Source organism: Vigna angularis, chromosome 11, assembly GCF_016808095.1.
Source record: "Vigna angularis cultivar LongXiaoDou No.4 chromosome 11, ASM1680809v1, whole genome shotgun sequence".
Taxonomy (NCBI): Eukaryota; Viridiplantae; Streptophyta; class Magnoliopsida; order Fabales; family Fabaceae; genus Vigna; species Vigna angularis.
This window is the reverse complement of record NC_068980.1, coordinates 1,933,203-1,945,424: the sequence shown is the minus strand read 5'-3', so window position 1 is coordinate 1,945,424 and position 12,222 is coordinate 1,933,203. Positions and strand designations below refer to the sequence as shown.

General features: G+C 29.5%; 1 pseudogene; it reads right to left on the bottom strand.

The window, feature by feature from the left end:
* Positions 1–1,272: 1,272 nt before the first annotated feature.
* LOC108332515 (LRR receptor-like serine/threonine-protein kinase IOS1) lies at positions 1,273–6,718 on the bottom strand (annotated as a pseudogene).
* Between the last annotated feature and the right edge of the window lie 5,504 nt (positions 6,719–12,222).

The following is a 12,222-nucleotide window of genomic DNA, read 5'->3' as shown; positions in this document are numbered from 1 at the left end:
ATTTGTCATTTCTTATTCGAGATTAAAAATGTTTGAATTATAACCTCAATTTATTATCATCTCTAATTTACATTTGAATAATTTATTTATATTTATCTCTTTTCTATGACAATTACACACTAAAATAAAATAAAATAACATAAACTGTAAAAACTACTTTAAAAAATGTGCACATTGAGTCAATTGTGCCTACTCATCTCATATTTTGCAACAGCTATCATAAATTAACTTCCTTTTCAATCCACCATTCTGGATTGTGTCTAGGTCTTTTTTGATATTATCTTCCTTGATGCACTGTTCAAACTCTCCATTATTCTTTGTTCAATAGTAGTTTAAATAGTAAACTATATTAGTCCTTACTTCGACGTCTGATTCATTTTTCTTATTTACATTATATTAATCTCTTCAATGCCCTTACTTGGATATAATATTTTCTTTCGATGGCAACGATAAATTAAACTTCTTATTTATGATTCACGTTTTAATTTCCAATTTTATAGTTTACTGTTTAAACTAGTATTGAACTTTATTGGAGAATTTTTAAACCTAAATTATTGGTTTCCTCATCTTCTCAATTGTAATTTATTATTTTAGTTCTTCTTAACGGTTATTGTGAGTTTTTTTTACTATAATAGCTACAATATATGCTATTATGTGCTTCAAAAAATCAAATATTTTATAAATATCATTGTTGTGTTTGAGTAAATTTTTTCTGTTATAAATATATCTGTGGTGGATAGTATACATGGAAAGAATCCTCAAAAATATTTTTATTTCTTTTATTATAGTTTTTATGCATCTATAATATTTTCATCAAAAACACCTTGTAAGAATATATATATATATATATATATATATATATATATATATATATATATATATATATATATATATATATATATATATATATATATATATATATATATATTAGGGTTTCTAGGACAGAGTGTAGAAGAATGTTTCTCTAAAGGTGAAAGAACCTTAAGTTACTTTACAAGGTCAAACACACATATTGAATTAGTGGTACTCGAGAGAGAAAATTTTAAACATTTAAAAAACAAATTATTACATGGTTAGAATTTAAGTTTTTAGAAAGTTCCCTTAAAATCTGACAAACTGACCGATTTATTTTTGTGCTCATTGGACTCTGTTCTTCGTCATTTAACATTATTTGGCTTCATTTGGTTCACTATAAGAGGGCAAAATAAGATAGATTGTTTTAAAAAACTTATTCCAACAAAACATTATAACACTGCTTTTCAATTCCATTTATTCAACTCTCGTTGTTTATTTGTATACTAATATGCATTCTACATTACTACTCTCACCACTCCCAAACAACACAGATTCAGAAAACTAATCAAACTAAATCACCCAATGACATACTTCTTGTACAACATCACTTTCACTTGTTGCAAAGTTACTCTGTTATTCTTATGTTGAGCAAGCATTTACCTAGCGAAGGGCATATATTCGGTGTCTACTTCCAAGCTGACCGGTGCAACAGAATACCTGGGATCAGCACCACTGTAATGGTTTGTTCTAGCTAATTCGGTGGCTAAAGTTTCCTGTAGTTCAATCACTACCACACTCATCATTGGCCTTTCGTTGGGATTTGGAGAAACACAAGCCATTGCTATTTCTACGGCTTTCCATGCTGAGTTTATGTCAAAATTTCCTTCTAAGCTTGAGTCAACTATGGCCCTGATATCTCCTCTTGATATCATGGAGCTAACTCGTTCACTTATGTGACCCTTTACTTCATTCCCTGCCATTACTGGCTGATTTGTGATTATTTCCAAGAGAACAACTCCAAAGCTGTAAACGTCACTTTTCTGAGTTAATCTATTGGAATAATGGTAGCTGCAAAAGAAGTCATGAAACCCAAATGATTTACTCTTTGCGGATTTTGCCATGAACTCAAATATTAAGGTAGAAAATCTCCTTCTATTCTCCTAGAAAATGATGGAAAGGACAATAACTAAAGTACTTACTGAGGGTCCAGGTAACCGAAAGTGCCAGCAACAACAGTTGACACATAAGACCTCCCATCATCTGGGACAATTTTGGATAGACCGAAATCAGATAACTTTGCTTGGAAGTGTTCGTCCAACAAGATGTTTGTAGATTTCACATCTCTGTGGATTATAGGAGGCTTGCAACCATTTTGCAGATATTCCAATCCTGATAATAGATTTAATTATAATCACGGCAAACGTGTTAAAAGGGTAAAGGGAGTTAACATAAGTTCACAATTTCAATTTTAGTTTCTAACCTAAGGCTGCATCCACTGCAACACGAAGTCTGTCCTTCCAGCTCAATAATGGTGATTCGGTGTGTTTACCTACAAGAACAACTTCTGTAACTTTCTATTCTATACATGTTTGTTTTTGTTGGGTAGAACTTATTCATACTACTCATACAGTTCTCCAATATTAAAAATTCCATCTCCAGAGTTTCAGAAATCAAATCTAACTTTCAAATTGATCACAAACTTTTAAGAACAAAATAATTTTTTTCGTAACCAACCGGAGAGATGTTCTCGTAAGTTCCCATTAGCCATGTACTCATATATGAGGCCCTTATTGGTTCCTTCGTCACAGTAACCAATAAGGGATGTCAAATTTTTGTGATGAACTCTGAGTAGAAGTTTAACCTGGAAATAAAAGTCACAACCACGTTAACCGTATAGGTTCGGTACCAAAGTCAGAAACCTAAAGTAAATTGATTAATAACTTATACCTCTGCTTGAAATTGTTGATAACCATGAACTGCTGATGGGGAAAGCATTTTCACTGCAACTGGAGTTTCATCGATAAAGCCTAGGTAAACTGTTCCAAATCCTCCTTTACCAATAATTCTATTGAAATTGTTAGTGATTTGAAGGACATCATAGTATGAATACTTTTGACTTGTGCGTTTCTGGAACGAATTATCCTTTTCTGTGGATTGCTGTGAAATCTCACTCTGATGATTTAATGTCACCGAATCTGTAAATTTTTCAACTTCATTTTGAAAGATAATAGGTTAAAAAGGTAATCTATTGGTAAATTGTTAATAGAAAATACAAACTTTTCGTAGTTACTTCAGCATTACCTTCTGATTTTTTTCTTTTAAGGATCCACAATATAGCAACGGCTATTAGAAGAATTAGAAACCCACATACTGAAGCTACTATGGGTGTGACAGTGTTTTTCTTTTCCTTCTCGTTGCATTGCCCAGATTCACATAGATATGGATTTTCACCCACACTAGCATGAAAATCACACAAAAATTATGTTTCAAGTCTCAGTAAACCTTACAAGTAATTAATTCATAATTTAAATACATTCTTCAACTTATTTTGGTTGTGCTTAGAAATTAGGTGGGTCATGTATATATAAATCTCAAACACTGCCTTGAATATAAGTAATTAATAATCCTTAGCATATAAATAATCATACTATGAATTTAAGACCTTTTAATCAGATTCGTACCTTAGTGAGAGAGAACCTTCGCGTGATTTTTCGACAAGTGCAGAAGGAATTGAACCGGAGAGGTCATTCTTCTCCAAGTTTCTAAAAAGATATGGTTTTCTATTATCAGATAAAGAGGATCACACCACGTATATAGTGTTTGAGTAAATGAATTAACTTACAAGATCTTCAAGTGTTGTAATTGAGACAGAAAATCAGGAACTTCACCATTTAAGCTATTGTTAGATAAATCCCTGGAAAACAAATAATTTAGTCTTTTTAACTATATCTAAATCTCGAGTCAAGTAGGAAAAGATATGTCGATTCTTCACAAATAATAAATACATAACGGAAACAATAAAAAGATTTAAAACAAGAGATTTAAAACAGTGAAATAAAAGAAATAAAAGAAACAAAAGAAAAAGAAAACTCACAGTTTCTCCTACATGGTGAGGTTTGAGATGGAAGGGTCAATATTTCCTGACAATCCACTTGACGATAAATTCCTGTTTTGCTCAATGAATAGTTATTTACGATTTGATCTTAATTAGTTTTATGAAGGTATAATAATAAATTGGCAAGCATGTCTTACAAAGCTGTGATTCTTGGAAACTCATTGCCGAGAGAAGTACAGTTGAGACCATCCCACAAGTAGGCTGCAGGGGAGCATGGATCACCTTCCCAATCCCTTTTCACTCCATAAACTGACCTGATGCTTGTAAGCGTATCAACTTTTTTTCAGTGCAGAAAAGAAGGGTAGAAAGTAGTTAAGTTCGTGTAGAATAGTGTAAACAAAATAAATGGATATAAAAAATGAAAAATACCATCTCCTTGGAATGTTTCTGGTTTCTGTAAGTTTATTACACTGTAAATTTCAATGGCACTGATGATGGGAGGGAGGGTTGAATTTTTAGTCCTCTCGAGGGAAAATTTAATTTCTTTTCCACTGGTGCCTGATATCGAATATATAGTATTCATTCCATGATACTTTGGAGAACACTCTTGAAACCATGATTCACCGTTCATGATGTTGAATTGTCTTGTCTGATTGGTGGTTAACACTTGAATTTCCGTGAAGTGCATGTACACATAGAATTGATCAGTTTCTTGTTGTGGCTCCCATCTTATTACCAAAGGAGCACTATCATTTTGTGGTTCAACTGCGGTGCTCATGATAGTTGCTCCCGGCTTGTAATCATTCTCATTTAAAGAATAATCGGAAATGGAGGCACTTAGTGGTTTCCAATTTTCGCGGAAGTTACAGGCGTTCCAGGAAGAACGACTATACCAGTAACGATCATAAACATCAACCGGGTACCTGTGAGAAAATCAGAATAAATCCAATAATCAATCAATAATCTTATAAGGCAAGAGATTTAATCCATAAGTATGATTTCACCTGTGGGTTGTGTTTGAACCCAAATCGCAGCGCAGGTAATTGTAAAGTTGCAATGATCCGAATTGAGTGACGTATGTATCATTATTCAAAGTCCTGAATTCTATGGCTGTTATAAATGGTGTGCCATTGCCTGTGTCAACCAGACAGATTTGCACATAATCCATTGAAGGTACATGTATGATCTCCTTGTGGTATTGCCCTGATTCATCGTTTATAGTGACTGTAGCCCAGTGGTTAGGTCCGAGAAGAAGATCAAACTGTGGTAACATATTTCGGCCATCATAATTTCCGTACAGAAAAGTAGTGCGGATGAGATACTTAGAGGCTCTTGTGACGCTTATTTTGTAACAGTTCCTTTTTCCTTCCGGGAAGCTTCTCAGCCTCCACAGTTGTCGACTACTTTCTTTGCTCATCTCTTCATATGCTATTGTCTGACTCACACCGGTATTTATGAAATCTGCATCCGAAACGTAATTTATGCCATATACTGAATCAGTATAGTTCACACCTGCTTCAGCTCCGCAATCTATGCTGATGAATCCTAAAACATGAAATTGTGGAATAAACTTTAAGTAGGTCTCACACAGTTTGAGTGTAAGGAAAACAAGAAATTGTGTGCACAGAAAGAAAGAGAACAAGGAGAGAGTGGAGTGGCTGAGTTTGCCTCTAAGTGAGTGTAGAGAAGAGTGCTATGTTAGTAGCTGTTTTTGTATAAGGAGAGAGTGGAGTGGCTGAGTTTGCCTCTAAGTGAGTGTAGAGAAGAGTGCTATGTTAGTAGCTGTTTTTGTATTTTAAGAGTGTAAGTTTCTGGTGTGTTTTTGTTGGAAGTCTCACATCGTACATAAAGCCAATTCATATTTTATGAGCGGATACGAACCTCATCTTACAAATCAGTTTTGTTAGGTTTAAAATCCACTCCTAACAGTAGCCAATATTTATGTATATATACAACGGAAATTGCGTTTATTACTGTTAAAGTTGCTTCAAATTTCTAGACAATTAAATATTAATAAAGATAGAATATTCAACAAATTACTACCATTACGCTTGTTTAAGAATTCGATGTAATTGTTCTATGTTTCTCTTAAATATTGCTGCCTACACTCTATCTACCTTTATCTATAATCTTCTGGTAAATGAGAAGTTTTGGTTCAAGAATATGTGATATATTAAAAATTTAGTCTTTAAAACAACTTATGACAAACAAAAAAATATAAACTAGTTTTTAAATATCATAGTTTGTTGATAAAATGGTTTTTGAATTAGTACCAAATTAGTCTTTAAAATCATATTTTAATGATAAAATAGTTTTATATAGGAGTCTTTTTATATATTTAGAAACTAAGTCAGGTTTTTAAGAATTAAACTAGAAACCTCTTATTAAAAGATCAATTAATTAATGTTTTTGTTTTATTCTTAAGTTAATTTATTCTCATCAATCACCCATTTATCTTTCTAAAATCTAGCTATTCCATTTAATAATTTTGTAGACTTTAGTTTCAACATAAACAAAGCATGAGATGAAAGAAAAAAAAAGGACAAAAACTAAACAAAATTTGGTTGATTGAAAAGAAAAAAGAAAAAAACATGACTTCCTATGGGTGTATCAATTTTTTTTCTTTTATATCTCTTATTTTCTATTATTTTAGCACAGCATAAGACTTTGATGTAAATAAAAATACAATGAAATTCTTTAACAAAAGAAATGCTTGAACGAACCTGGTTGAGCACGAGCTTGAATAAGTAGAACAGCTAAAACAGCAAAGTAGAAACTCATCCACATTGTATATGTTGACTTAGATCATGTAATCAACTACTCAAAGGTAATTGCAAGAGCTTTTAGCTTTGAATTCTCTTTCCGTGTTTAAATCTGCAATATGCGTAATAAAATAATAGTGTAATTTATTATTTTATGACCAAAGGTAAATTGAAATAAAACAGATTAAATATAATTTTGTGACCAAAGTGTAATTTATTTAAAGAAAACAGCATAAAAAGACTGAATATTAACACAAAAACTTAAATGATTAAGCATGGATATTGCAGACCATGTATAATTTTTTATACATGTATAATTTTTTATATGAGTGTTCTCATAAGTTCAATTTTTTATATTAGAATGAAGATTTGGCCAACAAGAAAGCTGCATATGTATATGTATGAAGAAGAAGGAAAAAGAAAAAGCAAAATATATGGTACCTATGCAGTGCAGTGATGTGATCTGATCTGAATTTCAGGTGTTCCAAGAATACTACATTCAACTTACAATCCATCAAAGCTATATATTTAGCATGATAATATACTAGTAGAGTTTGTCCCTTATACAAAGAAGATGAGGTTGAGTATTACGGAGTGACTAGGTCAGAACAAAAAAAACAAAAGAAGACGACAATGACTGTTGACTCTGTGGTTGCAGTGTTAGCTTCGGTTCCACGGTTCATGCCTGTTCATGACTTAACCTTATGACTAAAACCACTGCGTTCTTTTCCATTGTACGGATTCAAATTCTGATTCTTATATATTATTCTTAGCATGTGTTTGGAATGAAGAAAAAAAATAAGAAAAATACCAAATTGGAAACAACAGCATATTTGTTTTCACACTTTTCCAAGATTTCTCAAGAACGCGGAGAAGTGAAGGTCGGGAGAGAGCGATAGATATCTAGAACGCAGTAGAAACTCGCACAGACACGGCAGATTCAATTGTCAACTAGTTTATTTAAATTAAATTTTCTTTTCAAATTATATAAATCAAATAAGTCATATTTAAAAAAACCAGTTACAAAATTCATAATAATAAGTTTTGCTTTTATAAATCTTGATGAATAGTATTTTATATAATACAAATTTAGCTAATTTAGTTACGAATTATTTTATTTTTTTAACGAGAATGTTAACCAGTATCCTAAAGACACTAATATAATTAACGATTTCGATTTCACTACATTATGTTAAAATTTAGAATAATTAACTCTGTTGATTAAAATAATATAATTTCATATAATAGATTTTCTAAAGACAAAAGTATGTTTTTTGTTTCAATTCATATTTTAATTTTCTTTTGTAGATCTTTTAGATGTTTAACACTTTATTATTTGATAGTTGATATATTGGGTTGCTTACTTTTTTTTATCTTTTGATTGTTGCTTTCTTCGTTAATTTAAGATGTTTTAACCTTTAATTATATTTTATTTTTTTGCAACATTAAAATAAAAGACAAAACAAAAAGTTTGATATGATTCGGTTGAAGTTTAATATTGTTTCGGTTGAAAGTGTTCAAGGGTCATTCATCTTTTCTTACTCTTCTCTTTTTCAATTGTTTAATCATCTCTAAGAACGCATTATACTCCGATCAATTGTTGACCTGCATAACATACACTCAAGTCAAAAATCTTTTTTAAAGAGGTATTTATTTAATTAGGATAGATCAATGTTATTTTACCTGCACATCAATCATATATTTACAGGATTTGTAGTAGTCAAACACATTGATTAACCAATCATTAACACAATATATTTTTAGATAATCAAATCCTATAATACTTCTTAATATATCTTCTAATTATTCGTAAATGACTGTTAACTCTAATAAGTATATTTCATATAATAATAATACAATTATGTTAAAATCTAACACAACTTAATCAAAATTTAATACAATTCGACCAAAATCTAAAAAGTTCGGACAACCGTTCAATTAAACCCTTTTAGCTCTGAATCAATTCGGAAACCCCTCATCCACTTGTTTACGTGTAAAAAAACTCAAAAATAAACAAGTCGGCCCATCATAAGTCGACAGCTCGACTCAAAAAATTGTAAAAGTTGATCCATTTTTAAGGGGCGGCCAGTCCAACCTAACCTGTTCTTGATGAATCAGAGTTAAACCGAACTTAAACAAACCGAATTGACTCACTCTCTCATCCCTACTAACATTATCACCTGACATGTTACTGTCATTCCTAGTAACATTATAACCTGACATGTTACTGCCATAACAAAAAACCAGAAAAAGTTAATAAAGATAAAAAAAAGTTAAAATTAAACATGTGATTGTATAGATATAACGTGAACATCGATCTATGGAGATAATTTAATAGAATTATTTTTCCAAATACGAAAATTTAATTAATTAAATAATTCAAACTAATATAAAAATTAAATTAATAATTAAACTTTATTTTATATCAAAAGACAGGGATTTACATGTTTTATCATCGTGTTTAATATTATATGAGTATAAAATATTTTTTTGTCATAATTATATTATAAATTTATATGTGTTATATATAATTAAAATTATTTTATTTACTTGATTGTTGATTTTTTCTTCTCGGTTATATGTTTCTATTAAAAATATAATAATTTAAACTGTTTTTTCTTTCATGTGTTCTCACTCATGAAAACATAAAAGAGTGGTTCTTTTTACATCTTACTGAGCTCACCCTACACCTCTCTTTTTTTTATATTTTCTACTGGAATTTTGTCAGAAAATATTTTAGTTTTAAAAAAAATAAGAACTGAACATTGAAAAATAAAAATCAAAGACCAAATCTTCCTCTTTTAACACCGATCACAACCATCACTATATAATCTTATAATTCTCAACTCAAAAAAACAATTTAACAGTAAAATATAATAAAAGTGAAAAAATGAGAAGAGAAGAGGTACATACAGAGTAGAATCTATACCATCACAGGAGACTTAGGGTTAAAATTTAGGAATGGTGATAGTTAGAAGGATTATTGGTTGTTAAGAAATCATTAATTCATCATTAATTTTCATTTGATTTTAATAAATAAATGACAAATATGTAAAATGAAATTGCAAGATGAAATAGGTGAAATGGAGGAAAAACCACTCAACCTAAGACCATGTCTTGGGGAAGCACAACAAACTGTTAGAAATTTGATGAATTAAAGTTATTGCTTTCTATACATATGTTCACAATTAATTACACGCTGTGCTTCTCACTCATCGTTTCTGATTTTTTATAGCCATTCTAAATTACTATTTATATTAATTTATTATACAGTAATAGATAAAGGTTATGATTTATGGTGACAGTTTCTTATTAAAACAAAACATAACGACATGGTTGGTTTAAGATGTTTCGTTGTTAGCAAACCCAACTAGAAAATAGCAAATTATGAGTATAAGCTAAATAAATCAGAACTGTTTTATATAAATCTATAAAGATTATTTCATAATAAAACAATAATCAATATATATTACATGATAATCCACAAATAAACTGATAAATCGTAATTCAAGTGACTATAACTAAATATGTTAAGATAATAATTAATAAAATAAAATAAAAATTAGGATATTTAAACCCTTAATTCAGATAATGAAATTACAAGTTCAAGAAAATAATAAATTATAAATAGAACCTTCAAAGTTAAGAAAGAACAAAACAAAAAATTTTACATCCTCTACCTTAATAAGTCTTTACATCTTTTTAGCTTAAGTCTATTAATTTTCTTTGGAGTTGTGTAGGAGAATTCTATTAGAGTATAATATGAAACTAAACATAAAATATATCCTATTAATAAATGCTTCCAAAAGAGTTTTATAGCTCATATTCACTTTACCAACTTGAATAAAATATATCCTGATTTTAATTATTTTCAAAAAATTATTTCACTTTTTTTTCTTATAAATAATCCTTATAAAAAAGTTGGTAGAAAACACTCATGCTCCACAAATGTGATACAATTAAGAACACAATGTTTGAGTAAAGAGAGAAAAAAAAGGTTCATAATAAAATTAGATTACACAATTTATATATATATATATATATATATATATATATATATATATATATATATATATATATATATATATGGTTTGCTAACGCGCGTACGCGTGTTTTTCATTTGGTACATTTTAGTAATGTGTACCGGTTTTAGTAGACAAAAATACCCTTATATAAAAAAAGATTCTAAGTTTTAAGGTTAAAAACTAAAAAAAAAAAAGAAACCCCAAAACCCTTGCTCAGCTCCTCATTCCTCTTAACCCTTTCTCTTTCATCCATCTCACTCCAACATTTTCTTTGTCATCCTATGATAACCCCAACTGAAAAAAATCAGAAACACTGGCGGTTAAACAATCTTACAAAAAATGATTTTATAATGAGTTTTCATTTTATAATTCTTGTCTTATCTAATTTTATCCAATTTTCATAAGCATAAAGGAATTGGTAATTGACCAGGAAAAAAATCAAAAATACTCCTTGTTAAACAATTTCGTACAAAAAATGATATTATAATGAGTTTTCATTTTATAATTTTTGTCTTATATAATTTTATCTAATTTTCACAAGCATAATGACATCAAAGGAATTGGTAATTGGCTTGGAAAAAATCAGAAATACTCGTTGTTAAACAATTTCTTACAAAAAATGATTTTATAATGAGTTTTCATTTTATAATTTTTATCGTATACAATTTTATCTAATTTTCACAAGCATAATGACATCCGAAGAAATTGGTAGTTGGCTTGGAGGGTTTTTTTAGAGACGATGATTCAACATATGCAGATGATGAAATTAGAGAGGTTAGTGAACATGGTGAAATTGAAGAGATCTTAACCTTTGCCTGAAGGTGAATATGTCAATGACTCAACTAAAATCCGTTTTTTTAGAGAGATTAAGAGGAATGATAGAGGTGAGCAAGAGTTTGCGGCTTTTTTTTCTTTTTTAGTTTTGAGCCCTTAACCTTAAAACTTAAAATTCATAATATATAAAGGTATTTTTGTCTACTAAAATCCGGTACACATTGCTAAAATGTACCAACTATATATATATATATATATATATATATAGTTGAGTCTATCAAGGAGAGACTTCCTGTGGATTACACAAGCACCACTTGAGTCTAACTATATAAAGGATGGACATCACTTTTTATCCAAAACGTTAATGAGTCTTTCATCTTTATATAATACTTTACTTTCTCATTTTTATTCAATGTGGGATTTAGACTCACACTTAGATTCCCAACATATATATATATATATATATATATATATATATATATATATATATATATATATATATATATTATCTAAAAGTGATCGTTGGAAATAGAAACCCATAAAAGAAGGACTGGGCTTCTTCATCACCACCTTTTTTATTATTTCTTTTGTCAAAGTTATTTTTCTATCTTACACAATTGGCCATTGATTTAGTTTCATAATTACATTTTAATTTCTTGCATCATTCTCAATTTGTTTTGTATTCTATAAATGTTCATAGATTTTGGTTCCATACTAATTCAATATATCTATGATGAACCAAATTAATTCAACGTGATTTTTTGTCGATTAGACTAGAAAATTTTTCATTTTCAATCTAATTCAAAGTATG